The sequence below is a fragment of the Ascaphus truei genome, unplaced genomic scaffold (genome assembly GCF_040206685.1).
Source record: "Ascaphus truei isolate aAscTru1 unplaced genomic scaffold, aAscTru1.hap1 HAP1_SCAFFOLD_282, whole genome shotgun sequence".
Classification (NCBI taxonomy): Eukaryota; Metazoa; Chordata; class Amphibia; order Anura; family Ascaphidae; genus Ascaphus; species Ascaphus truei.
Genome location: NW_027455772.1, coordinates 309014 through 336536, shown reverse-complemented (window position 1 = coordinate 336536; position 27523 = coordinate 309014). Strand labels below are relative to the sequence as shown.

General features: G+C 41.3%; 55 non-coding genes across 55 annotated transcripts; all 55 read right to left on the bottom strand.

Annotated features, from left to right (window-relative positions):
• Window positions 1-204: 204 nt before the first annotated feature.
• LOC142482099 (5S ribosomal RNA) lies at window positions 205-323 on the bottom strand. Its single transcript, XR_012796346.1, has one exon. It is a non-coding gene; the product is annotated as a 5S ribosomal RNA (ribosomal RNA).
• A 286-nt stretch (window positions 324-609) lies between these two features.
• Window positions 610-728, bottom strand: LOC142482098 (5S ribosomal RNA). The gene has a single exon (XR_012796345.1). It is a non-coding gene; the product is annotated as a 5S ribosomal RNA (ribosomal RNA).
• A 676-nt stretch (window positions 729-1404) lies between these two features.
• LOC142482756 (5S ribosomal RNA) lies at window positions 1405-1523 on the bottom strand. The gene has a single exon (XR_012796960.1). It is a non-coding gene; the product is annotated as a 5S ribosomal RNA (ribosomal RNA).
• A 295-nt stretch (window positions 1524-1818) lies between these two features.
• On the bottom strand, window positions 1819-1937 carry LOC142482608 (5S ribosomal RNA). The gene has a single exon (XR_012796816.1). It is a non-coding gene; the product is annotated as a 5S ribosomal RNA (ribosomal RNA).
• Window positions 1938-2613: 676 nt separating this feature from the next.
• Window positions 2614-2732, bottom strand: LOC142482931 (5S ribosomal RNA). Its single transcript, XR_012797129.1, has one exon. It is a non-coding gene; the product is annotated as a 5S ribosomal RNA (ribosomal RNA).
• Window positions 2733-3027: 295 nt separating this feature from the next.
• Window positions 3028-3146, bottom strand: LOC142482607 (5S ribosomal RNA). Its single transcript, XR_012796815.1, has one exon. It is a non-coding gene; the product is annotated as a 5S ribosomal RNA (ribosomal RNA).
• Window positions 3147-3432: 286 nt separating this feature from the next.
• LOC142482930 (5S ribosomal RNA) lies at window positions 3433-3551 on the bottom strand. The gene has a single exon (XR_012797128.1). It is a non-coding gene; the product is annotated as a 5S ribosomal RNA (ribosomal RNA).
• A 676-nt stretch (window positions 3552-4227) lies between these two features.
• Window positions 4228-4346, bottom strand: LOC142482929 (5S ribosomal RNA). Its single transcript, XR_012797127.1, has one exon. It is a non-coding gene; the product is annotated as a 5S ribosomal RNA (ribosomal RNA).
• A 295-nt stretch (window positions 4347-4641) lies between these two features.
• Window positions 4642-4760, bottom strand: LOC142482606 (5S ribosomal RNA). Its single transcript, XR_012796814.1, has one exon. It is a non-coding gene; the product is annotated as a 5S ribosomal RNA (ribosomal RNA).
• Window positions 4761-5436: 676 nt separating this feature from the next.
• LOC142482755 (5S ribosomal RNA) lies at window positions 5437-5555 on the bottom strand. Its single transcript, XR_012796959.1, has one exon. It is a non-coding gene; the product is annotated as a 5S ribosomal RNA (ribosomal RNA).
• A 295-nt stretch (window positions 5556-5850) lies between these two features.
• LOC142482605 (5S ribosomal RNA) lies at window positions 5851-5969 on the bottom strand. The gene has a single exon (XR_012796813.1). It is a non-coding gene; the product is annotated as a 5S ribosomal RNA (ribosomal RNA).
• Window positions 5970-6645: 676 nt separating this feature from the next.
• On the bottom strand, window positions 6646-6764 carry LOC142482754 (5S ribosomal RNA). The gene has a single exon (XR_012796958.1). It is a non-coding gene; the product is annotated as a 5S ribosomal RNA (ribosomal RNA).
• Window positions 6765-7059: 295 nt separating this feature from the next.
• Window positions 7060-7178, bottom strand: LOC142482604 (5S ribosomal RNA). The gene has a single exon (XR_012796812.1). It is a non-coding gene; the product is annotated as a 5S ribosomal RNA (ribosomal RNA).
• A 676-nt stretch (window positions 7179-7854) lies between these two features.
• LOC142482439 (5S ribosomal RNA) lies at window positions 7855-7973 on the bottom strand. The gene has a single exon (XR_012796676.1). It is a non-coding gene; the product is annotated as a 5S ribosomal RNA (ribosomal RNA).
• A 286-nt stretch (window positions 7974-8259) lies between these two features.
• Window positions 8260-8378, bottom strand: LOC142482603 (5S ribosomal RNA). The gene has a single exon (XR_012796811.1). It is a non-coding gene; the product is annotated as a 5S ribosomal RNA (ribosomal RNA).
• A 286-nt stretch (window positions 8379-8664) lies between these two features.
• On the bottom strand, window positions 8665-8783 carry LOC142482096 (5S ribosomal RNA). The gene has a single exon (XR_012796343.1). It is a non-coding gene; the product is annotated as a 5S ribosomal RNA (ribosomal RNA).
• Window positions 8784-9069: 286 nt separating this feature from the next.
• Window positions 9070-9188, bottom strand: LOC142482094 (5S ribosomal RNA). Its single transcript, XR_012796342.1, has one exon. It is a non-coding gene; the product is annotated as a 5S ribosomal RNA (ribosomal RNA).
• A 286-nt stretch (window positions 9189-9474) lies between these two features.
• Window positions 9475-9593, bottom strand: LOC142482093 (5S ribosomal RNA). The gene has a single exon (XR_012796341.1). It is a non-coding gene; the product is annotated as a 5S ribosomal RNA (ribosomal RNA).
• A 286-nt stretch (window positions 9594-9879) lies between these two features.
• Window positions 9880-9998, bottom strand: LOC142482753 (5S ribosomal RNA). The gene has a single exon (XR_012796957.1). It is a non-coding gene; the product is annotated as a 5S ribosomal RNA (ribosomal RNA).
• Window positions 9999-10284: 286 nt separating this feature from the next.
• On the bottom strand, window positions 10285-10403 carry LOC142482092 (5S ribosomal RNA). Its single transcript, XR_012796340.1, has one exon. It is a non-coding gene; the product is annotated as a 5S ribosomal RNA (ribosomal RNA).
• Window positions 10404-10689: 286 nt separating this feature from the next.
• Window positions 10690-10808, bottom strand: LOC142482091 (5S ribosomal RNA). Its single transcript, XR_012796339.1, has one exon. It is a non-coding gene; the product is annotated as a 5S ribosomal RNA (ribosomal RNA).
• Window positions 10809-11484: 676 nt separating this feature from the next.
• Window positions 11485-11603, bottom strand: LOC142482438 (5S ribosomal RNA). Its single transcript, XR_012796675.1, has one exon. It is a non-coding gene; the product is annotated as a 5S ribosomal RNA (ribosomal RNA).
• A 286-nt stretch (window positions 11604-11889) lies between these two features.
• Window positions 11890-12008, bottom strand: LOC142482602 (5S ribosomal RNA). Its single transcript, XR_012796810.1, has one exon. It is a non-coding gene; the product is annotated as a 5S ribosomal RNA (ribosomal RNA).
• Window positions 12009-12294: 286 nt separating this feature from the next.
• LOC142482090 (5S ribosomal RNA) lies at window positions 12295-12413 on the bottom strand. The gene has a single exon (XR_012796338.1). It is a non-coding gene; the product is annotated as a 5S ribosomal RNA (ribosomal RNA).
• A 286-nt stretch (window positions 12414-12699) lies between these two features.
• On the bottom strand, window positions 12700-12818 carry LOC142482089 (5S ribosomal RNA). The gene has a single exon (XR_012796337.1). It is a non-coding gene; the product is annotated as a 5S ribosomal RNA (ribosomal RNA).
• Window positions 12819-13104: 286 nt separating this feature from the next.
• LOC142482088 (5S ribosomal RNA) lies at window positions 13105-13223 on the bottom strand. Its single transcript, XR_012796336.1, has one exon. It is a non-coding gene; the product is annotated as a 5S ribosomal RNA (ribosomal RNA).
• Window positions 13224-13509: 286 nt separating this feature from the next.
• Window positions 13510-13628, bottom strand: LOC142482087 (5S ribosomal RNA). The gene has a single exon (XR_012796335.1). It is a non-coding gene; the product is annotated as a 5S ribosomal RNA (ribosomal RNA).
• A 286-nt stretch (window positions 13629-13914) lies between these two features.
• On the bottom strand, window positions 13915-14033 carry LOC142482752 (5S ribosomal RNA). Its single transcript, XR_012796956.1, has one exon. It is a non-coding gene; the product is annotated as a 5S ribosomal RNA (ribosomal RNA).
• A 286-nt stretch (window positions 14034-14319) lies between these two features.
• Window positions 14320-14438, bottom strand: LOC142482086 (5S ribosomal RNA). The gene has a single exon (XR_012796334.1). It is a non-coding gene; the product is annotated as a 5S ribosomal RNA (ribosomal RNA).
• A 286-nt stretch (window positions 14439-14724) lies between these two features.
• On the bottom strand, window positions 14725-14843 carry LOC142482084 (5S ribosomal RNA). The gene has a single exon (XR_012796332.1). It is a non-coding gene; the product is annotated as a 5S ribosomal RNA (ribosomal RNA).
• A 676-nt stretch (window positions 14844-15519) lies between these two features.
• LOC142482437 (5S ribosomal RNA) lies at window positions 15520-15638 on the bottom strand. Its single transcript, XR_012796674.1, has one exon. It is a non-coding gene; the product is annotated as a 5S ribosomal RNA (ribosomal RNA).
• A 286-nt stretch (window positions 15639-15924) lies between these two features.
• LOC142482600 (5S ribosomal RNA) lies at window positions 15925-16043 on the bottom strand. The gene has a single exon (XR_012796808.1). It is a non-coding gene; the product is annotated as a 5S ribosomal RNA (ribosomal RNA).
• Window positions 16044-16329: 286 nt separating this feature from the next.
• LOC142482083 (5S ribosomal RNA) lies at window positions 16330-16448 on the bottom strand. Its single transcript, XR_012796331.1, has one exon. It is a non-coding gene; the product is annotated as a 5S ribosomal RNA (ribosomal RNA).
• Window positions 16449-16734: 286 nt separating this feature from the next.
• On the bottom strand, window positions 16735-16853 carry LOC142482082 (5S ribosomal RNA). The gene has a single exon (XR_012796330.1). It is a non-coding gene; the product is annotated as a 5S ribosomal RNA (ribosomal RNA).
• Window positions 16854-17529: 676 nt separating this feature from the next.
• LOC142482751 (5S ribosomal RNA) lies at window positions 17530-17648 on the bottom strand. The gene has a single exon (XR_012796955.1). It is a non-coding gene; the product is annotated as a 5S ribosomal RNA (ribosomal RNA).
• Window positions 17649-17943: 295 nt separating this feature from the next.
• LOC142482599 (5S ribosomal RNA) lies at window positions 17944-18062 on the bottom strand. The gene has a single exon (XR_012796807.1). It is a non-coding gene; the product is annotated as a 5S ribosomal RNA (ribosomal RNA).
• A 676-nt stretch (window positions 18063-18738) lies between these two features.
• LOC142482436 (5S ribosomal RNA) lies at window positions 18739-18857 on the bottom strand. The gene has a single exon (XR_012796673.1). It is a non-coding gene; the product is annotated as a 5S ribosomal RNA (ribosomal RNA).
• Window positions 18858-19143: 286 nt separating this feature from the next.
• On the bottom strand, window positions 19144-19262 carry LOC142482598 (5S ribosomal RNA). Its single transcript, XR_012796806.1, has one exon. It is a non-coding gene; the product is annotated as a 5S ribosomal RNA (ribosomal RNA).
• A 286-nt stretch (window positions 19263-19548) lies between these two features.
• Window positions 19549-19667, bottom strand: LOC142482081 (5S ribosomal RNA). The gene has a single exon (XR_012796329.1). It is a non-coding gene; the product is annotated as a 5S ribosomal RNA (ribosomal RNA).
• Window positions 19668-19953: 286 nt separating this feature from the next.
• On the bottom strand, window positions 19954-20072 carry LOC142482080 (5S ribosomal RNA). Its single transcript, XR_012796328.1, has one exon. It is a non-coding gene; the product is annotated as a 5S ribosomal RNA (ribosomal RNA).
• A 286-nt stretch (window positions 20073-20358) lies between these two features.
• On the bottom strand, window positions 20359-20477 carry LOC142482079 (5S ribosomal RNA). Its single transcript, XR_012796327.1, has one exon. It is a non-coding gene; the product is annotated as a 5S ribosomal RNA (ribosomal RNA).
• Window positions 20478-20763: 286 nt separating this feature from the next.
• On the bottom strand, window positions 20764-20882 carry LOC142482749 (5S ribosomal RNA). The gene has a single exon (XR_012796953.1). It is a non-coding gene; the product is annotated as a 5S ribosomal RNA (ribosomal RNA).
• Window positions 20883-21168: 286 nt separating this feature from the next.
• LOC142482078 (5S ribosomal RNA) lies at window positions 21169-21287 on the bottom strand. The gene has a single exon (XR_012796326.1). It is a non-coding gene; the product is annotated as a 5S ribosomal RNA (ribosomal RNA).
• A 286-nt stretch (window positions 21288-21573) lies between these two features.
• LOC142482077 (5S ribosomal RNA) lies at window positions 21574-21692 on the bottom strand. Its single transcript, XR_012796325.1, has one exon. It is a non-coding gene; the product is annotated as a 5S ribosomal RNA (ribosomal RNA).
• A 676-nt stretch (window positions 21693-22368) lies between these two features.
• LOC142482435 (5S ribosomal RNA) lies at window positions 22369-22487 on the bottom strand. Its single transcript, XR_012796672.1, has one exon. It is a non-coding gene; the product is annotated as a 5S ribosomal RNA (ribosomal RNA).
• A 286-nt stretch (window positions 22488-22773) lies between these two features.
• Window positions 22774-22892, bottom strand: LOC142482597 (5S ribosomal RNA). Its single transcript, XR_012796805.1, has one exon. It is a non-coding gene; the product is annotated as a 5S ribosomal RNA (ribosomal RNA).
• A 286-nt stretch (window positions 22893-23178) lies between these two features.
• On the bottom strand, window positions 23179-23297 carry LOC142482076 (5S ribosomal RNA). Its single transcript, XR_012796324.1, has one exon. It is a non-coding gene; the product is annotated as a 5S ribosomal RNA (ribosomal RNA).
• A 286-nt stretch (window positions 23298-23583) lies between these two features.
• Window positions 23584-23702, bottom strand: LOC142482075 (5S ribosomal RNA). The gene has a single exon (XR_012796323.1). It is a non-coding gene; the product is annotated as a 5S ribosomal RNA (ribosomal RNA).
• A 676-nt stretch (window positions 23703-24378) lies between these two features.
• On the bottom strand, window positions 24379-24497 carry LOC142482073 (5S ribosomal RNA). The gene has a single exon (XR_012796321.1). It is a non-coding gene; the product is annotated as a 5S ribosomal RNA (ribosomal RNA).
• Window positions 24498-24783: 286 nt separating this feature from the next.
• On the bottom strand, window positions 24784-24902 carry LOC142482906 (5S ribosomal RNA). The gene has a single exon (XR_012797105.1). It is a non-coding gene; the product is annotated as a 5S ribosomal RNA (ribosomal RNA).
• Window positions 24903-25188: 286 nt separating this feature from the next.
• Window positions 25189-25307, bottom strand: LOC142482343 (5S ribosomal RNA). The gene has a single exon (XR_012796582.1). It is a non-coding gene; the product is annotated as a 5S ribosomal RNA (ribosomal RNA).
• A 286-nt stretch (window positions 25308-25593) lies between these two features.
• LOC142482072 (5S ribosomal RNA) lies at window positions 25594-25712 on the bottom strand. The gene has a single exon (XR_012796320.1). It is a non-coding gene; the product is annotated as a 5S ribosomal RNA (ribosomal RNA).
• Window positions 25713-25998: 286 nt separating this feature from the next.
• On the bottom strand, window positions 25999-26117 carry LOC142482905 (5S ribosomal RNA). Its single transcript, XR_012797104.1, has one exon. It is a non-coding gene; the product is annotated as a 5S ribosomal RNA (ribosomal RNA).
• Window positions 26118-26793: 676 nt separating this feature from the next.
• On the bottom strand, window positions 26794-26912 carry LOC142482434 (5S ribosomal RNA). The gene has a single exon (XR_012796671.1). It is a non-coding gene; the product is annotated as a 5S ribosomal RNA (ribosomal RNA).
• A 286-nt stretch (window positions 26913-27198) lies between these two features.
• Window positions 27199-27317, bottom strand: LOC142482596 (5S ribosomal RNA). The gene has a single exon (XR_012796804.1). It is a non-coding gene; the product is annotated as a 5S ribosomal RNA (ribosomal RNA).
• Window positions 27318-27523: the final 206 nt, after the last annotated feature.

Sequence of the window (27523 nt, the reverse complement as noted above, 5' to 3'; positions counted from 1 at the left end):
AATGACAGGTGCACTCAAATGTACTATAGACGGAATTCTTGATGTCAGAATTCTATTTTGGAAGGTTGCATTGTGTTGAACTTTCAGAGGAAAAAACGATAGATTTCTTTGCCACTGCGGGAAAAAAGTAGCAAGAAATGAAACATTTTCATTTGCTGCGAGGAATGCCATGTATATTTTCATTAGGGAAGCGAAAAATAAAAACCCCTACAGCACCTGGTATTCCCAGGCAGTCTCCCAACCCAGTACTAATCAAGCCTCACCCTGCTTAGCTTCCGAGATCTGACGGGATCGGGCGCTGTCAAGGTAGTATGGCCGTAGGTGGAGATTGCTGTCTCATGATATCCTCTCATTCTTAAATCCATGAGCCTATATCTTGCTCCATGCATACACAGAGACTGAGAAAATGACAGGTGCACTCAAATGTACTATAGACGGAATTCTTGATGTCAGAATTCTATTTTGGAAGGTTGCATTGTGTTGAACTTTCAGAGGAAAAAACGATATATTTCTTTGCCACTGCGGGAAAAAAGTAGCAAGAAATGAAACATTTTCATTTGCTGCGAGGAATGCCATGTATATTTTCATTAGGGAAGCGAAAAATAAAAACCCCTACAGCACCTGGTATTCCCAGGCAGTCTCCCAACCCAGTACTAATCAAGCCTCACCCTGCTTAGCTTCCGAGATCTGACGGGATCGGGCGCTGTCAAGGTAGTATGGCCGTAGGTGGAGATTGCTGTCTCATGATATCCTCTCATTCTTAAATCCATGAGCCTATATCTTGCTCCATGCATACACAGAGACTGAGAAAATGACAGGTGCACTCAAATGTACTATAGACGGAATTCTTGATGTCAGAATTCTATTTTGGAAGGTTGCATTGTGTTGAACTTTCAGAGGAAAAAACGATAGATTTCTTTGCCACTGCGGGAAAAAAGTAGTAAAAAATTTCAGAGGTGCCTATATTCAACCTCCTCCTGTTTGGATTTGAACTCACTATCTCTTCCAAGTATCAGCTTGAACACTGCACACCCCAACTCTGTGAGCCACAAGCTCACCATATAACATGCTGAGTGTTCTGAGGCCTGTATGATATATTTCTAAATGACATGGGAGGCATAAGTGTATTATTGTGACCGTTAAAAAAATACATTCTTGAAGAATTACCTTAAATGGAGAAATTAAATCAGAGACTGAGAAAATGACAGGTGCACTCAAATATACTATAGACGGAATTCTTGATGTCAGAATTCTATTTTGGAAGGTTGCATTGTGTTGAACTTTCAGAGGAAAAAACAATATATTTCTTTGCCACTCCGGGAAAAAAGTAGCAAGAAATGAAACATTTTCATTTGCTGCGAGGAATGCCATGTATATTTTCATTAGGGAAGCGAAAAATAAAAACCCCTACAGCACCTGGTATTCCCAGGCAGTCTCCCAACCCAGTACTAATCAAGCCTCACCCTGCTTAGCTTCCGAGATCTGACGGGATCGGGCGCTTTCAAGGTAGTATGGCCGTAGGTGGAGATTGCTGTCTCATGATATCCTCTCATTCTTAAATCCATGAGCCTATATCTTGATACATGCATACACAGAGACTGAGAAAATGACAGGTGCACTCAAATGTACTATAGACGGAATTCTTGATGTCAGAATTCTATTTTGGAAGGTTGCATTGTGTTGAACTTTCTGAGGAAAAAACGATATATTTCTTTGCCACTGCGGGAAAAAAGTAGTAAAAAATGAAACATTTTCATTTGCTGCAAGGAATGCCATGTATATTTTCATTAGGGAAGCAAAAAATAAAAACACCCACAGCACCCACAGCACCTGGTATTCCCAGGCAGTCTCCCAACCCAGTACTAATCAAGCCTCACCCTGCTTAGCTTCCGAGATCTGACGGGATCGGGCGCTTTCAAGGTAGTATGGCCGTAGGTGGAGATTGCTGTCTCATGATATCCTCTCATTCTTAAATCCATGAGCCTATATCTTGCTCCATGCATACACAGAGACTGAGAAAATGACAGGTGCACTCAAATGTACTATAGACGGAATTCTTGATGTCAGAATTCTATTTTGGAAGGTTGCATTGTGTTGAACTTTCAGAGGAAAAAACGATAGATTTCTTTGCCACTGCGGGAAAAAAGTAGTAAAAAATTTCAGAGGTGCCTATATTCAACCTCCTCCTGTTTGGATTTGAACTCACTATCTCTTCCAAGTATCAGCTTGAACACTGCACACCCCAACTCTGTGAGCCACAAGCTCACCATATAACATGCTGAGTGTTCTGAGGCCTGTATGATATATTTCTAAATGACATGGGAGGCATAAGTGTATTATTGTGACCGTTAAAAAAATACATTCTTGAAGAATTACCTTAAATGGAGAAATTAAATCAGAGACTGAGAAAATGACAGGTGCACTCAAATATACTATAGACGGAATTCTTGATGTCAGAATTCTATTTTGGAAGGTTGCATTGTGTTGAACTTTCAGAGGAAAAAACGATAGATTTCTTTGCCACTGCGGGAAAAAAGTAGCAAGAAATGAAACATTTTCATTTGCTGCGAGGAATGCCATGTATATTTTCATTAGGGAAGCGAAAAATAAAAACCCCTACAGCACCTGGTATTCCCAGGCAGTCTCCCAACCCAGTACTAATCAAGCCTCACCCTGCTTAGCTTCCGAGATCTGACGAGATCGGGCGCTTTCAAGGTAGTATGGCCGTAGGTGGAGATTGCTGTCTCATGATATCCTCTCATTCTTAAATCCATGAGCCTATATCTTGATACATGCATACACAGAGACTGAGAAAATGACAGGTGCACTCAAATGTACTATAGACGGAATTCTTGATGTCAGAATTCTATTTTGGAAGGTTGCATTGTGTTGAACTTTCTGAGGAAAAAACGATATATTTCTTTGCCACTGCGGGAAAAAAGTAGTAAAAAATGAAACATTTTCATTTGCTGCAAGGAATGCCATGTATATTTTCATTAGGGAAGCAAAAAATAAAAACACCCACAGCACCCACAGCACCTGGTATTCCCAGGCAGTCTCCCAACCCAGTACTAATCAAGCCTCACCCTGCTTAGCTTCCGAGATCTGACGGGATCGGGCGCTTTCAAGGTAGTATGGCCGTAGGTGGAGATTGCTGTCTCATGATATCCTCTCATTCTTAAATCCATGAGCCTATATCTTGCTCCATGCATACACAGAGACTGAGAAAATGACAGGTGCACTCAAATGTACTATAGACGGAATTCTTGATGTCAGAATTCTATTTTGGAAGGTTGCATTGTGTTGAACTTTCAGAGGAAAAAACGATAGATTTCTTTGCCACTGCGGGAAAAAAGTAGCAAGAAATGAAACATTTTCATTTGCTGCGAGGAATGCCATGTATATTTTCATTAGGGAAGCGAAAAATAAAAACCCCTACAGCACCTGGTATTCCCAGGCAGTCTCCCAACCCAGTACTAATCAAGCCTCACCCTGCTTAGCTTCCGAGATCTGACGAGATCGGGCGCTTTCAAGGTAGTATGGCCGTAGGTGGAGATTGCTGTCTCATGATATCCTCTCATTCTTAAATCCATGAGCCTATATCTTGATACATGCATACACAGAGACTGAGAAAATGACAGGTGCACTCAAATGTACTATAGACGGAATTCTTGATGTCAGAATTCTATTTTGGAAGGTTGCATTGTGTTGAACTTTCTGAGGAAAAAACGATAGATTTCTTTGCCACTGCGGGAAAAAAGTAGTAAAAAATTTCAGAGGTGCCTATATTCAACCTCCTCCTGTTTGGATTTGAACTCACTATCTCTTCCAAGTATCAGCTTGAACACTGCACACCCCAACTCTGTGAGCCACAAGCTCACCATATAACATGCTGAGTGTTCTGAGGCCTGTATGATATATTTCTAAATGACATGGGAGGCATAAGTGTATTATTGTGACCGTTAAAAAAATACATTCTTGAAGAATTACCTTAAATGGAGAAATTAAATCAGAGACTGAGAAAATGACAGGTGCACTCAAATATACTATAGACGGAATTCTTGATGTCAGAATTCTATTTTGGAAGGTTGCATTGTGTTGAACTTTCAGAGGAAAAAACGATAGATTTCTTTGCCACTGCGGGAAAAAAGTAGCAAGAAATGAAACATTTTCATTTGCTGCGAGGAATGCCATGTATATTTTCATTAGGGAAGCGAAAAATAAAAACCCCTACAGCACCTGGTATTCCCAGGCAGTCTCCCAACCCAGTACTAATCAAGCCTCACCCTGCTTAGCTTCCGAGATCTGACGAGATCGGGCGCTTTCAAGGTAGTATGGCCGTAGGTGGAGATTGCTGTCTCATGATATCCTCTCATTCTTAAATCCATGAGCCTATATCTTGATACATGCATACACAGAGACTGAGAAAATGACAGGTGCACTCAAATGTACTATAGACGGAATTCTTGATGTCAGAATTCTATTTTGGAAGGTTGCATTGTGTTGAACTTTCTGAGGAAAAAACGATATATTTCTTTGCCACTGCGGGAAAAAAGTAGTAAAAAATGAAACATTTTCATTTGCTGCAAGGAATGCCATGTATATTTTCATTAGGGAAGCAAAAAATAAAAACACCCACAGCACCCACAGCACCTGGTATTCCCAGGCAGTCTCCCAACCCAGTACTAATCAAGCCTCACCCTGCTTAGCTTCCGAGATCTGACGGGATCGGGCGCTTTCAAGGTAGTATGGCCGTAGGTGGAGATTGCTGTCTCATGATATCCTCTCATTCTTAAATCCATGAGCCTATATCTTGCTCCATGCATACACAGAGACTGAGAAAATGACAGGTGCACTCAAATGTACTATAGACGGAATTCTTGATGTCAGAATTCTATTTTGGAAGGTTGCATTGTGTTGAACTTTCAGAGGAAAAAACGATAGATTTCTTTGCCACTGCGGGAAAAAAGTAGTAAAAAATTTCAGAGGTGCCTATATTCAACCTCCTCCTGTTTGGATTTGAACTCACTATCTCTTCCAAGTATCAGCTTGAACACTGCACACCCCAACTCTGTGAGCCACAAGCTCACCATATAACATGCTGAGTGTTCTGAGGCCTGTATGATATATTTCTAAATGACATGGGAGGCATAAGTGTATTATTGTGACCGTTAAAAAAATACATTCTTGAAGAATTACCTTAAATGGAGAAATTAAATCAGAGACTGAGAAAATGACAGGTGCACTCAAATATACTATAGACGGAATTCTTGATGTCAGAATTCTATTTTGGAAGGTTGCATTGTGTTGAACTTTCAGAGGAAAAAACAATATATTTCTTTGCCACTCCGGGAAAAAAGTAGCAAGAAATGAAACATTTTCATTTGCTGCGAGGAATGCCATGTATATTTTCATTAGGGAAGCGAAAAATAAAAACCCCTACAGCACCTGGTATTCCCAGGCAGTCTCCCAACCCAGTACTAATCAAGCCTCACCCTGCTTAGCTTCCGAGATCTGACGGGATCGGGCGCTTTCAAGGTAGTATGGCCGTAGGTGGAGATTGCTGTCTCATGATATCCTCTCATTCTTAAATCCATGAGCCTATATCTTGCTACATGCATACACAGAGACTGAGAAAATGACAGGTGCACTCAAATGTACTATAGACGGAATTCTTGATGTCAGAATTCTATTTTGGAAGGTTGCATTGTGTTGAACTTTCTGAGGAAAAAACGATATATTTCTTTGCCACTGCGGGAAAAAAGTAGTAAAAAATGAAACATTTTCATTTGCTGCAAGGAATGCCATGTATATTTTCATTAGGGAAGCAAAAAATAAAAACACCCACAGCACCCACAGCACCTGGTATTCCCAGGCAGTCTCCCAACCCAGTACTAATCAAGCCTCACCCTGCTTAGCTTCCGAGATCTGACGGGATCGGGCGCTTTCAAGGTAGTATGGCCGTAGGTGGAGATTGCTGTCTCATGATATCCTCTCATTCTTAAATCCATGAGCCTATATCTTGCTCCATGCATACACAGAGACTGAGAAAATGACAGGTGCACTCAAATGTACTATAGACGGAATTCTTGATGTCAGAATTCTATTTTGGAAGGTTGCATTGTGTTGAACTTTCAGAGGAAAAAACGATAGATTTCTTTGCCACTGCGGGAAAAAAGTAGTAAAAAATTTCAGAGGTGCCTATATTCAACCTCCTCCTGTTTGGATTTGAACTCACTATCTCTTCCAAGTATCAGCTTGAACACTGCACACCCCAACTCTGTGAGCCACAAGCTCACCATATAACATGCTGAGTGTTCTGAGGCCTGTATGATATATTTCTAAATGACATGGGAGGCATAAGTGTATTATTGTGACCGTTAAAAAAATACATTCTTGAAGAATTACCTTAAATGGAGAAATTAAATCAGAGACTGAGAAAATGACAGGTGCACTCAAATATACTATAGACGGAATTCTTGATGTCAGAATTCTATTTTGGAAGGTTGCATTGTGTTGAACTTTCAGAGGAAAAAACAATATATTTCTTTGCCACTCCGGGAAAAAAGTAGCAAGAAATGAAACATTTTCATTTGCTGCGAGGAATGCCATGTATATTTTCATTAGGGAAGCGAAAAATAAAAACCCCTACAGCACCTGGTATTCCCAGGCAGTCTCCCAACCCAGTACTAATCAAGCCTCACCCTGCTTAGCTTCCGAGATCTGACGGGATCGGGCGCTTTCAAGGTAGTATGGCCGTAGGTGGAGATTGCTGTCTCATGATATCCTCTCATTCTTAAATCCATGAGCCTATATCTTGCTACATGCATACACAGAGACTGAGAAAATGACAGGTGCACTCAAATGTACTATAGACGGAATTCTTGATGTCAGAATTCTATTTTGGAAGGTTGCATTGTGTTGAACTTTCTGAGGAAAAAACGATATATTTCTTTGCCACTGCGGGAAAAAAGTAGTAAAAAATTAAACATTTTCATTTGCTGCAAGGAATGCCATGTATATTTTCATTAGGGAAGCAAAAAATAAAAACACCCACAGCACCCACAGCACCTGGTATTCCCAGGCAGTCTCCCAACCCAGTACTAATCAAGCCTCACCCTGCTTAGCTTCCGAGATCTGACGGGATCGGGCGCTTTCAAGGTAGTATGGCCGTAGGTGGAGATTGCTGTCTCATGATATCCTCTCATTCTTAAATCCATGAGCCTATATCTTGCTCCATGCATACACAGAGACTGAGAAAATGACAGGTGCACTCAAATGTACTATAGACGGAATTCTTGATGTCAGAATTCTATTTTGGAAGGTTGCATTGTGTTGAACTTTCAGAGGAAAAAACGATATATTTCTTTGCCACTGCGGGAAAAAAGTAGTAAAAAATTTCAGAGGTGCCTATATTCAACCTCCTCCTGTTTGGATTTGAACTCACTATCTCTTCCAAGTATCAGCTTGAACACTGCACACCCCAACTCTGTGAGCCACAAGCTCACCATATAACATGCTGAGTGTTCTGAGGCCTGTATGATATATTTCTAAATGACATGGGAGGCATAAGTGTATTATTGTGACCGTTAAAAAAATACATTCTTGAAGAATTACCTTAAATGGAGAAATTAAATCAGAGACTGAGAAAATGACAGGTGCACTCAAATATACTATAGACGGAATTCTTGATGTCAGAATTCTATTTTGGAAGGTTGCATTGTGTTGAACTTTCAGAGGAAAAAACAATATATTTCTTTGCCACTCCGGGAAAAAAGTAGCAAGAAATGAAACATTTTCATTTGCTGCGAGGAATGCCATGTATATTTTCATTAGGGAAGCGAAAAATAAAAACCCCTACAGCACCTGGTATTCCCAGGCAGTCTCCCAACCCAGGACTAATCAAGCCTCACCCTGCTTAGCTTCCGAGATCTGACGGGATCGGGCGCTTTCAAGGTAGTATGGCCGTAGGTGGAGATTGCTGTCTCATGATATCCTCTCATTCTTAAATCCATGAGCCTATATCTTGCTCCATGCATACACAGAGACTGAGAAAATGACAGGTGCACTCAAATGTACTATAGACGGAATTCTTGATGTCAGAATTCTATTTTGGAAGGTTGCATTGTGTTGAACTTTCTGAGGAAAAAACGATATATTTCTTTGCCACTGCGGGAAAAAAGTAGTAAAAAATGAAACATTTTCATTTGCTGCAAGGAATGCCATGTATATTTTCATTAGGGAAGCAAAAAATAAAAACACCCACAGCACCTGGTATTCCCAGGCAGTCTCCCAACCCAGTACTAATCAAGCCTCACCCTGCTTAGCTTCCGAGATCTGACGGGATCGGGCGCTTTCAAGGTAGTATGGCCGTAGGTGGAGATTGCTGTCTCATGATATCCTCTCATTCTTAAATCCATGAGCCTATATCTTGCTCCATGCATACACAGAGACTGAGAAAATGACAGGTGCACTCAAATGTACTATAGACGGAATTCTTGATGTCAGAATTCTATTTTGGAAGGTTGCATTGTGTTGAACTTTCAGAGGAAAAAACGATATATTTCTTTGCCACTGCGGGAAAAAAGTAGCAAGAAATGAAACATTTTCATTTGCTGCGAGGAATGCCATGTATATTTTCATTAGGGAAGCGAAAAATAAAAACCCCTACAGCACCTGGTATTCCCAGGCAGTCTCCCAACCCAGTACTAATCAAGCCTCACCCTGCTTAGCTTCCGAGATCTGACGGGATCGGGCGCTGTCAAGGTAGTATGGCCGTAGGTGGAGATTGCTGTCTCATGATATCCTCTCATTCTTAAATCCATGAGCCTATATCTTGCTCCATGCATACACAGAGACTGAGAAAATGACAGGTGCACTCAAATGTACTATAGACGGAATTCTTGATGTCAGAATTCTATTTTGGAAGGTTGCATTGTGTTGAACTTTCAGAGGAAAAAACGATATATTTATTTGCCACTGCGGGAAAAAAGTAGCAAGAAATGAAACATTTTCATTTGCTGCGAGGAATGCCATGTATATTTTCATTAGGGAAGCGAAAAATAAAAACCCCTACAGCACCTGGTATTCCCAGGCAGTCTCCCAACCCAGTACTAATCAAGCCTCACCCTGCTTAGCTTCCGAGATCTGACGGGATCGGGCGCTGTCAAGGTAGTATGGCCGTAGGTGGAGATTGCTGTCTCATGATATCCTCTCATTCTTAAATCCATGAGCCTATATCTTGCTCCATGCATACACAGAGACTGAGAAAATGACAGGTGCACTCAAATGTACTATAGACGGAATTCTTGATGTCAGAATTCTATTTTGGAAGGTTGCATTGTGTTGAACTTTCAGAGGAAAAAACGATATATTTCTTTGCCACTGCGGGAAAAAAGTAGCAAGAAATGAAACATTTTCATTTGCTGCGAGGAATGCCATGTATATTTTCATTAGGGAAGCGAAAAATAAAAACCCCTACAGCACCTGGTATTCCCAGGCAGTCTCCCAACCCAGTACTAATCAAGCCTCACCCTGCTTAGCTTCCGAGATCTGACGGGATCGGGCGCTGTCAAGGTAGTATGGCCGTAGGTGGAGATTGCTGTCTCATGATATCCTCTCATTCTTAAATCCATGAGCCTATATCTTGCTCCATGCATACACAGAGACTGAGAAAATGACAGGTGCACTCAAATGTACTATAGACGGAATTCTTGATGTCAGAATTCTATTTTGGAAGGTTGCATTGTGTTGAACTTTCTGAGGAAAAAACAATATATTTCTTTGCCACTCCGGGAAAAAAGTAGCAAGAAATGAAACATTTTCATTTGCTGCGAGGAATGCCATGTATATTTTCATTAGGGAAGCGAAAAATAAAAACCCCTACAGCACCTGGTATTCCCAGGCAGTCTCCCAACCCAGTACTAATCAAGCCTCACCCTGCTTAGCTTCCGAGATCTGACGGGATCGGGCGCTTTCAAGGTAGTATGGCCGTAGGTGGAGATTGCTGTCTCATGATATCCTCTCATTCTTAAATCCATGAGCCTATATCTTGCTCCATGCATACACAGAGACTGAGAAAATGACAGGTGCACTCAAATGTACTATAGACGGAATTCTTGATGTCAGAATTCTATTTTGGAAGGTTGCATTGTGTTGAACTTTCAGAGGAAAAAACGATAGATTTCTTTGCCACTGCGGGAAAAAAGTAGCAAGAAATGAAACATTTTCATTTGCTGCGAGGAATGCCATGTATATTTTCATTAGGGAAGCGAAAAATAAAAACCCCTACAGCACCTGGTATTCCCAGGCAGTCTCCCAACCCAGTACTAATCAAGCCTCACCCTGCTTAGCTTCCGAGATCTGACGGGATCGGGCGCTGTCAAGGTAGTATGGCCGTAGGTGGAGATTGCTGTCTCATGATATCCTCTCATTCTTAAATCCATGAGCCTATATCTTGCTCCATGCATACACAGAGACTGAGAAAATGACAGGTGCACTCAAATGTACTATAGACGGAATTCTTGATGTCAGAATTCTATTTTGGAAGGTTGCATTGTGTTGAACTTTCAGAGGAAAAAACGATAGATTTCTTTGCCACTGCGGGAAAAAAGTAGCAAGAAATGAAACATTTTCATTTGCTGCGAGGAATGCCATGTATATTTTCATTAGGGAAGCAAAAAATAAAAACCCCTACAGCACCTGGTATTCCCAGGCAGTCTCCCAACCCAGTACTAATCAAGCCTCACCCTGCTTAGCTTCCGAGATCTGACGGGATCGGGCGCTGTCAAGGTAGTATGGCCGTAGGTGGAGATTGCTGTCTCATGATATCCTCTCATTCTTAAATCCATGAGCCTATATCTTGCTCCATGCATACACAGAGACTGAGAAAATGACAGGTGCACTCAAATGTACTATAGACGGAATTCTTGATGTCAGAATTCTATTTTGGAAGGTTGCATTGTGTTGAACTTTCAGAGGAAAAAACGATAGATTTCTTTGCCACTGCGGGAAAAAAGTAGTAAAAAATTTCAGAGGTGCCTATATTCAACCTCCTCCTGTTTGGATTTGAACTCACTATCTCTTCCAAGTATCAGCTTGAACACTGCACACCCCAACTCTGTGAGCCACAAGCTCACCATATAACATGCTGAGTGTTCTGAGGCCTGTATGATATATTTCTAAATGACATGGGAGGCATAAGTGTATTATTGTGACCGTTAAAAAAATACATTCTTGAAGAATTACCTTAAATGGAGAAATTAAATCAGAGACTGAGAAAATGACAGGTGCACTCAAATATACTATAGACGGAATTCTTGATGTCAGAATTCTATTTTGGAAGGTTGCATTGTGTTGAACTTTCAGAGGAAAAAACAATATATTTCTTTGCCACTCCGGGAAAAAAGTAGCAAGAAATGAAACATTTTCATTTGCTGCGAGGAATGCCATGTATATTTTCATTAGGGAAGCGAAAAATAAAAACCCCTACAGCACCTGGTATTCCCAGGCAGTCTCCCAACCCAGGACTAATCAAGCCTCACCCTGCTTAGCTTCCGAGATCTGACGGGATCGGGCGCTTTCAAGGTAGTATGGCCGTAGGTGGAGATTGCTGTCTCATGATATCCTCTCATTCTTAAATCCATGAGCCTATATCTTGCTCCATGCATACACAGAGACTGAGAAAATGACAGGTGCACTCAAATGTACTATAGACGGAATTCTTGATGTCAGAATTCTATTTTGGAAGGTTGCATTGTGTTGAACTTTCTGAGGAAAAAACGATATATTTCTTTGCCACTGCGGGAAAAAAGTAGTAAAAAATGAAACATTTTCATTTGCTGCAAGGAATGCCATGTATATTTTCATTAGGGAAGCAAAAAATAAAAACACCCACAGCACCTGGTATTCCCAGGCAGTCTCCCAACCCAGTACTAATCAAGCCTCACCCTGCTTAGCTTCCGAGATCTGACGGGATCGGGCGCTTTCAAGGTAGTATGGCCGTAGGTGGAGATTGCTGTCTCATGATATCCTCTCATTCTTAAATCCATGAGCCTATATCTTGCTCCATGCATACACAGAGACTGAGAAAATGACAGGTGCACTCAAATGTACTATAGACGGAATTCTTGATGTCAGAATTCTATTTTGGAAGGTTGCATTGTGTTGAACTTTCAGAGGAAAAAACGATATATTTCTTTGCCACTGCGGGAAAAAAGTAGCAAGAAATGAAACATTTTCATTTGCTGCGAGGAATGCCATGTATATTTTCATTAGGGAAGCGAAAAATAAAAACCCCTACAGCACCTGGTATTCCCAGGCAGTCTCCCAACCCAGTACTAATCAAGCCTCACCCTGCTTAGCTTCCGAGATCTGACGGGATCGGGCGCTGTCAAGGTAGTATGGCCGTAGGTGGAGATTGCTGTCTCATGATATCCTCTCATTCTTAAATCCATGAGCCTATATCTTGCTCCATGCATACACAGAGACTGAGAAAATGACAGGTGCACTCAAATGTACTATAGACGGAATTCTTGATGTCAGAATTCTATTTTGGAAGGTTGCATTGTGTTGAACTTTCAGAGGAAAAAACGATATATTTCTTTGCCACTGCGGGAAAAAAGTAGCAAGAAATGAAACATTTTCATTTGCTGCGAGGAATGCCATGTATATTTTCATTAGGGAAGCGAAAAATAAAAACCCCTACAGCACCTGGTATTCCCAGGCAGTCTCCCAACCCAGTACTAATCAAGCCTCACCCTGCTTAGCTTCCGAGATCTGACGGGATCGGGCGCTGTCAAGGTAGTATGGCCGTAGGTGGAGATTGCTGTCTCATGATATCCTCTCATTCTTAAATCCATGAGCCTATATCTTGCTCCATGCATACACAGAGACTGAGAAAATGACAGGTGCACTCAAATGTACTATAGACGGAATTCTTGATGTCAGAATTCTATTTTGGAAGGTTGCATTGTGTTGAACTTTCAGAGGAAAAAACGATATATTTCTTTGCCACTGCGGGAAAAAAGTAGCAAGAAATGAAACATTTTCATTTGCTGCGAGGAATGCCATGTATATTTTCATTAGGGAAGCGAAAAATAAAAACCCCTACAGCACCTGGTATTCCCAGGCAGTCTCCCAACCCAGTACTAATCAAGCCTCACCCTGCTTAGCTTCCGAGATCTGACGGGATCGGGCGCTGTCAAGGTAGTATGGCCGTAGGTGGAGATTGCTGTCTCATGATATCCTCTCATTCTTAAATCCATGAGCCTATATCTTGCTCCATGCATACACAGAGACTGAGAAAATGACAGGTGCACTCAAATGTACTATAGACGGAATTCTTGATGTCAGAATTCTATTTTGGAAGGTTGCATTGTGTTGAACTTTCAGAGGAAAAAACGATATATTTCTTTGCCACTCCGGGAAAAAAGTAGCAAGAAATGAAACATTTTCATTTGCTGCGAGGAATGCCATGTATATTTTCATTAGGGAAGCGAAAAATAAAAACCCCTACAGCACCTGGTATTCCCAGGCAGTCTCCCAACCCAGTACTAATCAAGCCTCACCCTGCTTAGCTTCCGAGATCTGACGGGATCGGGCGCTGTCAAGGTAGTATGGCCGTAGGTGGAGATTGCTGTCTCATGATATCCTCTCATTCTTAAATCCATGAGCCTATATCTTGCTCCATGCATACACAGAGACTGAGAAAATGACAGGTGCACTCAAATGTACTATAGACGGAATTCTTGATGTCAGAATTCTATTTTGGAAGGTTGCATTGTGTTGAACTTTCTGAGGAAAAAACAATATATTTCTTTGCCACTCCGGGAAAAAAGTAGCAAGAAATGAAACATTTTCATTTGCTGCGAGGAATGCCATGTATATTTTCATTAGGGAAGCGAAAAATAAAAACCCCTACAGCACCTGGTATTCCCAGGCAGTCTCCCAACCCAGTACTAATCAAGCCTCACCCTGCTTAGCTTCCGAGATCTGACGGGATCGGGCGCTTTCAAGGTAGTATGGCCGTAGGTGGAGATTGCTGTCTCATGATATCCTCTCATTCTTAAATCCATGAGCCTATATCTTGCTCCATGCATACACAGAGACTGAGAAAATGACAGGTGCACTCAAATGTACTATAGACGGAATTCTTGATGTCAGAATTCTATTTTGGAAGGTTGCATTGTGTTGAACTTTCAGAGGAAAAAACGATAGATTTCTTTGCCACTGCGGGAAAAAAGTAGCAAGAAATGAAACATTTTCATTTGCTGCGAGGAATGCCATGTATATTTTCATTAGGGAAGCGAAAAATAAAAACCCCTACAGCACCTGGTATTCCCAGGCAGTCTCCCAACCCAGTACTAATCAAGCCTCACCCTGCTTAGCTTCCGAGATCTGACGGGATCGGGCGCTGTCAAGGTAGTATGGCCGTAGGTGGAGATTGCTGTCTCATGATATCCTCTCATTCTTAAATCCATGAGCCTATATCTTGCTCCATGCATACACAGAGACTGAGAAAATGACAGGTGCACTCAAATGTACTATAGACGGAATTCTTGATGTCAGAATTCTATTTTGGAAGGTTGCATTGTGTTGAACTTTCAGAGGAAAAAACGATAGATTTCTTTGCCACTGCGGGAAAAAAGTAGCAAGAAATGAAACATTTTCATTTGCTGCGAGGAATGCCATGTATATTTTCATTAGGGAAGCAAAAAATAAAAACCCCTACAGCACCTGGTATTCCCAGGCAGTCTCCCAACCCAGTACTAATCAAGCCTCACCCTGCTTAGCTTCCGAGATCTGACGGGATCGGGCGCTGTCAAGGTAGTATGGCCGTAGGTGGAGATTGCTGTCTCATGATATCCTCTCATTCTTAAATCCATGAGCCTATATCTTGCTCCATGCATACACAGAGACTGAGAAAATGACAGGTGCACTCAAATGTACTATAGACGGAATTCTTGATGTCAGAATTCTATTTTGGAAGGTTGCATTGTGTTGAACTTTCAGAGGAAAAAACGATAGATTTCTTTGCCACTGCGGGAAAAAAGTAGTAAAAAATTTCAGAGGTGCCTATATTCAACCTCCTCCTGTTTGGATTTGAACTCACTATCTCTTCCAAGTATCAGCTTGAACACTGCACACCCCAACTCTGTGAGCCACAAGCTCACCATATAACATGCTGAGTGTTCTGAGGCCTGTATGATATATTTCTAAATGACATGGGAGGCATAAGTGTATTATTGTGACCGTTAAAAAAATACATTCTTGAAGAATTACCTTAAATGGAGAAATTAAATCAGAGACTGAGAAAATGACAGGTGCACTCAAATATACTATAGACGGAATTCTTGATGTCAGAATTCTATTTTGGAAGGTTGCATTGTGTTGAACTTTCAGAGGAAAAAACAATATATTTCTTTGCCACTCCGGGAAAAAAGTAGCAAGAAATGAAACATTTTCATTTGCTGCGAGGAATGCCATGTATATTTTCATTAGGGAAGCGAAAAATAAAAACCCCTACAGCACCTGGTATTCCCAGGCAGTCTCCCAACCCAGGACTAATCAAGCCTCACCCTGCTTAGCTTCCGAGATCTGACGGGATCGGGCGCTTTCAAGGTAGTATGGCCGTAGGTGGAGATTGCTGTCTCATGATATCCTCTCATTCTTAAATCCATGAGCCTATATCTTGCTCCATGCATACACAGAGACTGAGAAAATGACAGGTGCACTCAAATGTACTATAGACGGAATTCTTGATGTCAGAATTCTATTTTGGAAGGTTGCATTGTGTTGAACTTTCTGAGGAAAAAACGATATATTTCTTTGCCACTGCGGGAAAAAAGTAGTAAAAAATGAAACATTTTCATTTGCTGCAAGGAATGCCATGTATATTTTCATTAGGGAAGCAAAAAATAAAAACACCCACAGCACCTGGTATTCCCAGGCAGTCTCCCAACCCAGTACTAATCAAGCCTCACCCTGCTTAGCTTCCGAGATCTGACGGGATCGGGCGCTTTCAAGGTAGTATGGCCGTAGGTGGAGATTGCTGTCTCATGATATCCTCTCATTCTTAAATCCATGAGCCTATATCTTGCTCCATGCATACACAGAGACTGAGAAAATGACAGGTGCACTCAAATGTACTATAGACGGAATTCTTGATGTCAGAATTCTATTTTGGAAGGTTGCATTGTGTTGAACTTTCAGAGGAAAAAACGATATATTTCTTTGCCACTGCGGGAAAAAAGTAGCAAGAAATGAAACATTTTCATTTGCTGCGAGGAATGCCATGTATATTTTCATTAGGGAAGCGAAAAATAAAAACCCCTACAGCACCTGGTATTCCCAGGCAGTCTCCCAACCCAGTACTAATCAAGCCTCACCCTGCTTAGCTTCCGAGATCTGACGGGATCGGGCGCTGTCAAGGTAGTATGGCCGTAGGTGGAGATTGCTGTCTCATGATATCCTCTCATTCTTAAATCCATGAGCCTATATCTTGCTCCATGCATACACAGAGACTGAGAAAATGACAGGTGCACTCAAATGTACTATAGACGGAATTCTTGATGTCAGAATTCTATTTTGGAAGGTTGCATTGTGTTGAACTTTCAGAGGAAAAAACGATATATTTCTTTGCCACTGCGGGAAAAAAGTAGCAAGAAATGAAACATTTTCATTTGCTGCGAGGAATGCCATGTATATTTTCATTAGGGAAGCGAAAAATAAAAACCCCTACAGCACCTGGTATTCCCAGGCAGTCTCCCAACCCAGTACTAATCAAGCCTCACCCTGCTTAGCTTCCGAGATCTGACGGGATCGGGCGCTGTCAAGGTAGTATGGCCGTAGGTGGAGATTGCTGTCTCATGATATCCTCTCATTCTTAAATCCATGAGCCTATATCTTGCTCCATGCATACACAGAGACTGAGAAAATGACAGGTGCACTCAAATGTACTATAGACGGAATTCTTGATGTCAGAATTCTATTTTGGAAGGTTGCATTGTGTTGAACTTTCAGAGGAAAAAACGATAGATTTCTTTGCCACTGCGGGAAAAAAGTAGTAAAAAATTTCAGAGGTGCCTATATTCAACCTCCTCCTGTTTGGATTTGAACTCACTATCTCTTCCAAGTATCAGCTTGAACACTGCACACCCCAACTCTGTGAGCCACAAGCTCACCATATAACATGCTGAGTGTTCTGAGGCCTGTATGATATATTTCTAAATGACATGGGAGGCATAAGTGTATTATTGTGACCGTTAAAAAAATACATTCTTGAAGAATTACCTTAAATGGAGAAATTAAATCAGAGACTGAGAAAATGACAGGTGCACTCAAATATACTATAGACGGAATTCTTGATGTCAGAATTCTATTTTGGAAGGTTGCATTGTGTTGAACTTTCAGAGGAAAAAACAATATATTTCTTTGCCACTCCGGGAAAAAAGTAGCAAGAAATGAAACATTTTCATTTGCTGCGAGGAATGCCATGTATATTTTCATTAGGGAAGCGAAAAATAAAAACCCCTACAGCACCTGGTATTCCCAGGCAGTCTCCCAACCCAGTACTAATCAAGCCTCACCCTGCTTAGCTTCCGAGATCTGACGGGATCGGGCGCTTTCAAGGTAGTATGGCCGTAGGTGGAGATTGCTGTCTCATGATATCCTCTCATTCTTAAATCCATGAGCCTATATCTTGCTACATGCATACACAGAGACTGAGAAAATGACAGGTGCACTCAAATGTACTATAGACGGAATTCTTGATGTCAGAATTCTATTTTGGAAGGTTGCATTGTGTTGAACTTTCTGAGGAAAAAACGATATATTTCTTTGCCACTGCGGGAAAAAAGTAGTAAAAAATGAAACATTTTCATTTGCTGCAAGGAATGCCATGTATATTTTCATTAGGGAAGCAAAAAATAAAAACACCCACAGCACCCACAGCACCTGGTATTCCCAGGCAGTCTCCCAACCCAGTACTAATCAAGCCTCACCCTGCTTAGCTTCCGAGATCTGACGGGATCGGGCGCTTTCAAGGTAGTATGGCCGTAGGTGGAGATTGCTGTCTCATGATATCCTCTCATTCTTAAATCCATGAGCCTATATCTTGCTCCATGCATACACAGAGACTGAGAAAATGACAGGTGCACTCAAATGTACTATAGACGGAATTCTTGATGTCAGAATTCTATTTTGGAAGGTTGCATTGTGTTGAACTTTCAGAGGAAAAAACGATATATTTCTTTGCCACTGCGGGAAAAAAGTAGTAAAAAATTTCAGAGGTGCCTATATTCAACCTCCTCCTGTTTGGATTTGAACTCACTATCTCTTCCAAGTATCAGCTTGAACACTGCACACCCCAACTCTGTGAGCCACAAGCTCACCATATAACATGCTGAGTGTTCTGAGGCCTGTATGATATATTTCTAAATGACATGGGAGGCATAAGTGTATTATTGTGACCGTTAAAAAAATACATTCTTGAAGAATTACCTTAAATGGAGAAATTAAATCAGAGACTGAGAAAATGACAGGTGCACTCAAATATACTATAGACGGAATTCTTGATGTCAGAATTCTATTTTGGAAGGTTGCATTGTGTTGAACTTTCAGAGGAAAAAACAATATATTTCTTTGCCACTCCGGGAAAAAAGTAGCAAGAAATGAAACATTTTCATTTGCTGCGAGGAATGCCATGTATATTTTCATTAGGGAAGCGAAAAATAAAAACCCCTACAGCACCTGGTATTCCCAGGCAGTCTCCCAACCCAGGACTAATCAAGCCTCACCCTGCTTAGCTTCCGAGATCTGACGGGATCGGGCGCTTTCAAGGTAGTATGGCCGTAGGTGGAGATTGCTGTCTCATGATATCCTCTCATTCTTAAATCCATGAGCCTATATCTTGCTCCATGCATACACAGAGACTGAGAAAATGACAGGTGCACTCAAATGTACTATAGACGGAATTCTTGATGTCAGAATTCTATTTTGGAAGGTTGCATTGTGTTGAACTTTCTGAGGAAAAAACGATATATTTCTTTGCCACTGCGGGAAAAAAGTAGTAAAAAATGAAACATTTTCATTTGCTGCAAGGAATGCCATGTATATTTTCATTAGGGAAGCAAAAAATAAAAACACCCACAGCACCTGGTATTCCCAGGCAGTCTCCCAACCCAGTACTAATCAAGCCTCACCCTGCTTAGCTTCCGAGATCTGACGGGATCGGGCGCTTTCAAGGTAGTATGGCCGTAGGTGGAGATTGCTGTCTCATGATATCCTCTCATTCTTAAATCCATGAGCCTATATCTTGCTCCATGCATACACAGAGACTGAGAAAATGACAGGTGCACTCAAATGTACTATAGACGGAATTCTTGATGTCAGAATTCTATTTTGGAAGGTTGCATTGTGTTGAACTTTCAGAGGAAAAAACGATATATTTCTTTGCCACTGCGGGAAAAAAGTAGCAAGAAATGAAACATTTTCATTTGCTGCGAGGAATGCCATGTATATTTTCATTAGGGAAGCGAAAAATAAAAACCCCTACAGCACCTGGTATTCCCAGGCAGTCTCCCAACCCAGTACTAATCAAGCCTCACCCTGCTTAGCTTCCGAGATCTGACGGGATCGGGCGCTGTCAAGGTAGTATGGCCGTAGGTGGAGATTGCTGTCTCATGATATCCTCTCATTCTTAAATCCATGAGCCTATATCTTGCTCCATGCATACACAGAGACTGAGAAAATGACAGGTGCACTCAAATGTACTATAGACGGAATTCTTGATGTCAGAATTCTATTTTGGAAGGTTGCATTGTGTTGAACTTTCAGAGGAAAAAACGATATATTTATTTGCCACTGCGGGAAAAAAGTAGCAAGAAATGAAACATTTTCATTTGCTGCGAGGAATGCCATGTATATTTTCATTAGGGAAGCGAAAAATAAAAACCCCTACAGCACCTGGTATTCCCAGGCAGTCTCCCAACCCAGTACTAATCAAGCCTCACCCTGCTTAGCTTCCGAGATCTGACGGGATCGGGCGCTGTCAAGGTAGTATGGCCGTAGGTGGAGATTGCTGTCTCATGATATCCTCTCATTCTTAAATCCATGAGCCTATATCTTGCTCCATGCATACACAGAGACTGAGAAAATGACAGGTGCACTCAAATGTACTATAGACGGAATTCTTGATGTCAGAATTCTATTTTGGAAGGTTGCATTGTGTTGAACTTTCAGAGGAAAAAACGATATATTTCTTTGCCACTGCGGGAAAAAAGTAGCAAGAAATGAAACATTTTCATTTGCTGCGAGGAATGCCATGTATATTTTCATTAGGGAAGCGAAAAATAAAAACCCCTACAGCACCTGGTATTCCCAGGCAGTCTCCCAACCCAGTACTAATCAAGCCTCACCCTGCTTAGCTTCCGAGATCTGACGGGATCGGGCGCTGTCAAGGTAGTATGGCCGTAGGTGGAGATTGCTGTCTCATGATATCCTCTCATTCTTAAATCCATGAGCCTATATCTTGCTCCATGCATACACAGAGACTGAGAAAATGACAGGTGCACTCAAATGTACTATAGACGGAATTCTTGATGTCAGAATTCTATTTTGGAAGGTTGCATTGTGTTGAACTTTCTGAGGAAAAAACAATATATTTCTTTGCCACTCCGGGAAAAAAGTAGCAAGAAATGAAACATTTTCATTTGCTGCGAGGAATGCCATGTATATTTTCATTAGGGAAGCGAAAAATAAAAACCCCTACAGCACCTGGTATTCCCAGGCAGTCTCCCAACCCAGTACTAATCAAGCCTCACCCTGCTTAGCTTCCGAGATCTGACGGGATCGGGCGCTTTCAAGGTAGTATGGCCGTAGGTGGAGATTGCTGTCTCATGATATCCTCTCATTCTTAAATCCATGAGCCTATATCTTGCTCCATGCATACACAGAGACTGAGAAAATGACAGGTGCACTCAAATGTACTATAGACGGAATTCTTGATGTCAGAATTCTATTTTGGAAGGTTGCATTGTGTTGAACTTTCAGAGGAAAAAACGATAGATTTCTTTGCCACTGCGGGAAAAAAGTAGCAAGAAATGAAACATTTTCATTTGCTGCGAGGAATGCCATGTATATTTTCATTAGGGAAGCGAAAAATAAAAACCCCTACAGCACCTGGTATTCCCAGGCAGTCTCCCAACCCAGTACTAATCAAGCCTCACCCTGCTTAGCTTCCGAGATCTGACGGGATCGGGCGCTGTCAAGGTAGTATGGCCGTAGGTGGAGATTGCTGTCTCATGATATCCTCTCATTCTTAAATCCATGAGCCTATATCTTGCTCCATGCATACACAGAGACTGAGAAAATGACAGGTGCACTCAAATGTACTATAGACGGAATTCTTGATGTCAGAATTCTATTTTGGAAGGTTGCATTGTGTTGAACTTTCAGAGGAAAAAACGATAGATTTCTTTGCCACTGCGGGAAAAAAGTAGCAAGAAATGAAACATTTTCATTTGCTGCGAGGAATGCCATGTATATTTTCATTAGGGAAGCAAAAAATAAAAACCCCTACAGCACCTGGTATTCCCAGGCAGTCTCCCAACCCAGTACTAATCAAGCCTCACCCTGCTTAGCTTCCGAGATCTGACGGGATCGGGCGCTGTCAAGGTAGTATGGCCGTAGGTGGAGATTGCTGTCTCATGATATCCTCTCATTCTTAAATCCATGAGCCTATATCTTGCTCCATGCATACACAGAGACTGAGAAAATGACAGGTGCACTCAAATGTACTATAGACGGAATTCTTGATGTCAGAATTCTATTTTGGAAGGTTGCATTGTGTTGAACTTTCAGAGGAAAAAACGATAGATTTCTTTGCCACTGCGGGAAAAAAGTAGTAAAAAATTTCAGAGGTGCCTATATTCAACCTCCTCCTGTTTGGATTTGAACTCACTATCTCTTCCAAGTATCAGCTTGAACACTGCACACCCCAACTCTGTGAGCCACAAGCTCACCATATAACATGCTGAGTGTTCTGAGGCCTGTATGATATATTTCTAAATGACATGGGAGGCATAAGTGTATTATTGTGACCGTTAAAAAAATACATTCTTGAAGAATTACCTTAAATGGAGAAATTAAATCAGAGACTGAGAAAATGACAGGTGCACTCAAATATACTATAGACGGAATTCTTGATGTCAGAATTCTATTTTGGAAGGTTGCATTGTGTTGAACTTTCAGAGGAAAAAACAATATATTTCTTTGCCACTCCGGGAAAAAAGTAGCAAGAAATGAAACATTTTCATTTGCTGCGAGGAATGCCATGTATATTTTCATTAGGGAAGCGAAAAATAAAAACCCCTACAGCACCTGGTATTCCCAGGCAGTCTCCCAACCCAGGACTAATCAAGCCTCACCCTGCTTAGCTTCCGAGATCTGACGGGATCGGGCGCTTTCAAGGTAGTATGGCCGTAGGTGGAGATTGCTGTCTCATGATATCCTCTCATTCTTAAATCCATGAGCCTATATCTTGCTCCATGCATACACAGAGACTGAGAAAATGACAGGTGCACTCAAATGTACTATAGACGGAATTCTTGATGTCAGAATTCTATTTTGGAAGGTTGCATTGTGTTGAACTTTCTGAGGAAAAAACGATATATTTCTTTGCCACTGCGGGAAAAAAGTAGTAAAAAATGAAACATTTTCATTTGCTGCAAGGAATGCCATGTATATTTTCATTAGGGAAGCAAAAAATAAAAACACCCACAGCACCTGGTATTCCCAGGCAGTCTCCCAACCCAGTACTAATCAAGCCTCACCCTGCTTAGCTTCCGAGATCTGACGGGATCGGGCGCTTTCAAGGTAGTATGGCCGTAGGTGGAGATTGCTGTCTCATGATATCCTCTCATTCTTAAATCCATGAGCCTATATCTTGCTCCATGCATACACAGAGACTGAGAAAATGACAGGTGCACTCAAATGTACTATAGACGGAATTCTTGATGTCAGAATTCTATTTTGGAAGGTTGCATTGTGTTGAACTTTCAGAGGAAAAAACGATATATTTCTTTGCCACTGCGGGAAAAAAGTAGCAAGAAATGAAACATTTTCATTTGCTGCGAGGAATGCCATGTATATTTTCATTAGGGAAGCGAAAAATAAAAACCCCTACAGCACCTGGTATTCCCAGGCAGTCTCCCAACCCAGTACTAATCAAGCCTCACCCTGCTTAGCTTCCGAGATCTGACGGGATCGGGCGCTGTCAAGGTAGTATGGCCGTAGGTGGAGATTGCTGTCTCATGATATCCTCTCATTCTTAAATCCATGAGCCTATATCTTGCTCCATGCATACACAGAGACTGAGAAAATGACAGGTGCACTCAAATGTACTATAGACGGAATTCTTGATGTCAGAATTCTATTTTGGAAGGTTGCATTGTGTTGAACTTTCAGAGGAAAAAACGATATATTTCTTTGCCACTGCGGGAAAAAAGTAGCAAGAAATGAAACATTTTCATTTGCTGCGAGGAATGCCATGTATATTTTCATTAGGGAAGCGAAAAATAAAAACCCCTACAGCACCTGGTATTCCCAGGCAGTCTCCCAACCCAGTACTAATCAAGCCTCACCCTGCTTAGCTTCCGAGATCTGACGGGATCGGGCGCTGTCAAGGTAGTATGGCCGTAGGTGGAGATTGCTGTCTCATGATATCCTCTCATTCTTAAATCCATGAGCCTATATCTTGCTCCATGCATACACAGAGACTGAGAAAATGACAGGTGCACTCAAATGTACTATAGACGGAATTCTTGATGTCAGAATTCTATTTTGGAAGGTTGCATTGTGTTGAACTTTCAGAGGAAAAAACGATAGATTTCTTTGCCACTGCGGGAAAAAAGTAGTAAAAAATTTCAGAGGTGCCTATATTCAACCTCCTCCTGTTTGGATTTGAACTCACTATCTCTTCCAAGTATCAGCTTGAACACTGCACACCCCAACTCTGTGAGCCACAAGCTCACCATATAACATGCTGAGTGTTCTGAGGCCTGTATGATATATTTCTAAATGACATGGGAGGCATAAGTGTATTATTGTGACCGTTAAAAAAATACATTCTTGAAGAATTACCTTAAATGGAGAAATTAAATCAGAGACTGAGAAAATGACAGGTGCACTCAAATATACTATAGACGGAATTCTTGATGTCAAAATTCTATTTTGGAAGGTTGCATTGTGTTGAACTTTCAGAGGAAAAAACAATATATTTCTTTGCCACTCCGGGAAAAAAGTAGCAAGAAATGAAACATTTTCATTTGCTGCGAGGAATGCCATGTATATTTTCATTAGGGAAGCGAAAAATAAAAACCCCTACAGCACCTGGTATTCCCAGGCAGTCTCCCAACCCAGTACTAATCAAGCCTCACCCTGCTTAGCTTCCGAGATCTGACGGGATCGGGCGCTGTCAAGGTAGTATGGCCGTAGGTGGAGATTGCTGTCTCATGATATCCTCTCATTCTTAAATCCATGAGCCTATATCTTGCTCCATGCATACACAGAGACTGAGAAAATGACAGGTGCACTCAAATGTACTATAGACGGAATTCTTGATGTCAGAATTCTATTTTGGAAGGTTGCATTGTGTTGAACTTTCTGAGGAAAAAACGATATATTTCTTTGCCACTGCGGGAAAAAAGTAGTAAAAAATGAAACATTTTCATTTGCTGCAAGGAATGCCATGTATATTTTCATTAGGGAAGCAAAAAATAAAAACACCCACAGCACCTGGTATTCCCAGGCAGTCTCCCAACCCAGTACTAATCAAGCCTCACCCTGCTTAGCTTCCGAGATCTGACGGGATCGGGCGCTGTCAAGGTAGTATGGCCGTAGGTGGAGATTGCTGTCTCATGATATCCTCTCATTCTTAAATCCATGAGCCTATATCTTGCTCCATGCATACACAGAGACTGAGAAAATGACAGGTGCACTCAAATGTACTATAGACGGAATTCTTGATGTCAGAATTCTATTTTGGAAGGTTGCATTGTGTTGAACTTTCAGAGGAAAAAACGATAGATTTCTTTGCCACTGCGGGAAAAAAGTAGTAAAAAATGAAACATTTTCATTTGCTGCAAGGAATGCCATGTATATTTTGATTAGTGAAGCAAAAAATAAAAACACTCACAGCACCTGGTATTCCCAGGCAGTCTCCCAACCCAGTACTAATCAAGCCTCACCCTGCTTAGCTTCCGAGATCTGACGGGATCGGGCGCTTTCAAGGTAGTATGGCCGTAGGTGGAGATTGCTGTCTCATGATATCCTCTCATTCTTAAATCCATGAGCCTATATCTTGCTCCATGCATACACAGAGACTGAGAAAATGACAGGTGCACTCAAATGTACTATAGACGGAATTCTTGATGTCAGAATTCTATTTTGGAAGGTTGCATTGTGTTGAACTTTCAGAGGAAAAAACGATATATTTCTTTGCCACTGCGGGAAAAAAGTAGCAAGAAATGAAACATTTTCATTTGCTGCGAGGAATGCCATGTATATTTTCATTAGGGAAGCGAAAAATAAAAACCCCTACAGCACCTGGTATTCCCAGGCAGTCTCCCAACCCAGTACTAATCAAGCCTCACCCTGCTTAGCTTCCGAGATCTGACGGGATCGGGCGCTGTCAAGGTAGTATGGCCGTAGGTGGAGATTGCTGTCTCATGATATCCTCTCATTCTTAAATCCATGAGCCTATATCTTGCTCCATGCATACACAGAGACTGAGAAAATGACAGGTGCACTCAAATGTACTATAGACGGAATTCTTGATGTCAGAATTCTATTTTGGAAGGTTGCATTGTGTTGAACTTTCTGAGGAAAAAACGATATATTTCTTTGCCACTGCGGGAAAAAAGTAGTAAAAAATGAAACATTTTCATTTGCTGCAAGGAATGCCATGTATATTTTCATTAGGGAAGCAAAAAATAAAAACACCCACAGCACCTGGTATTCCCAGGCAGTCTCCCAACCCAGTACTAATCAAGCCTCACCCTGCTTAGCTTCCGAGATCTGACGGGATCGGGCGCTGTCAAGGTAGTATGGCCGTAGGTGGAGATTGCTGTCTCATGATATCCTCTCATTCTTAAATCCATGAGCCTATATCTTGCTCCATGCATACACAGAGACTGAGAAAATGACAGGTGCACTCAAATGTACTATAGACGGAATTCTTGATGTCAGAATTCTATTTTGGAAGGTTGCATTGTGTTGAACTTTCAGAGGAAAAAACGATAGATTTCTTTGCCACTGCGGGAAAAAAGTAGTAAAAAATTTCAGAGGTGCCTATATTCAACCTCCTCCTGTTTGGATTTGAACTCACTATCTCTTCCAAGTATCAGCTTGAACACTGCACACCCCAACTCTGTGAGCCACAAGCTCACCATATAACATGCTGAGTGTTCTGAGGCCTGTATGATATATTTCTAAATGACATGGGAGGCATAAGTGTATTATTGTGACCGTTAAAAAAATACATTCTTGAAGAATTACCTTAAATGGAGAAATTAAATCAGAGACTGAGAAAATGACAGGTGCACTCAAATATACTATAGACGGAATTCTTGATGTCAGAATTCTATTTTGGAAGGTTGCATTGTGTTGAACTTTCAGAGGAAAAAACAATATATTTCTTTGCCACTCCGGGAAAAAAGTAGCAAGAAATGAAACATTTTCATTTGCTGCGAGGAATGCCATGTATATTTTCATTAGGGAAGCGAAAAATAAAAACCCCTACAGCACCTGGTATTCCCAGGCAGTCTCCCAACCCAGGACTAATCAAGCCTCACCCTGCTTAGCTTCCGAGATCTGACGGGATCGGGCGCTTTCAAGGTAGTATGGCCGTAGGTGGAGATTGCTGTCTCATGATATCCTCTCATTCTTAAATCCATGAGCCTATATCTTGCTCCATGCATACACAGAGACTGAGAAAATGACAGGTGCACTCAAATGTACTATAGACGGAATTCTTGATGTCAGAATTCTATTTTGGAAGGTTGCATTGTGTTGAACTTTCTGAGGAAAAAACGATATATTTCTTTGCCACTGCGGGAAAAAAGTAGTAAAAAATGAAACATTTTCATTTGCTGCAAGGAATGCCATGTATATTTTCATTAGGGAAGCAAAAAATAAAAACACCCACAGCACCTGGTATTCCCAGGCAGTCTCCCAACCCAGTACTAATCAAGCCTCACCCTGCTTAGCTTCCGAGATCTGACGGGATCGGGCGCTTTCAAGGTAGTATGGCCGTAGGTGGAGATTGCTGTCTCATGATATCCTCTCATTCTTAAATCCATGAGCCTATATCTTGCTCCATGCATACACAGAGACTGAGAAAATGACAGGTGCACTCAAATGTACTATAGACGGAATTCTTGATGTCAGAATTCTATTTTGGAAGGTTGCATTGTGTTGAACTTTCAGAGGAAAAAACGATATATTTCTTTGCCACTGCGGGAAA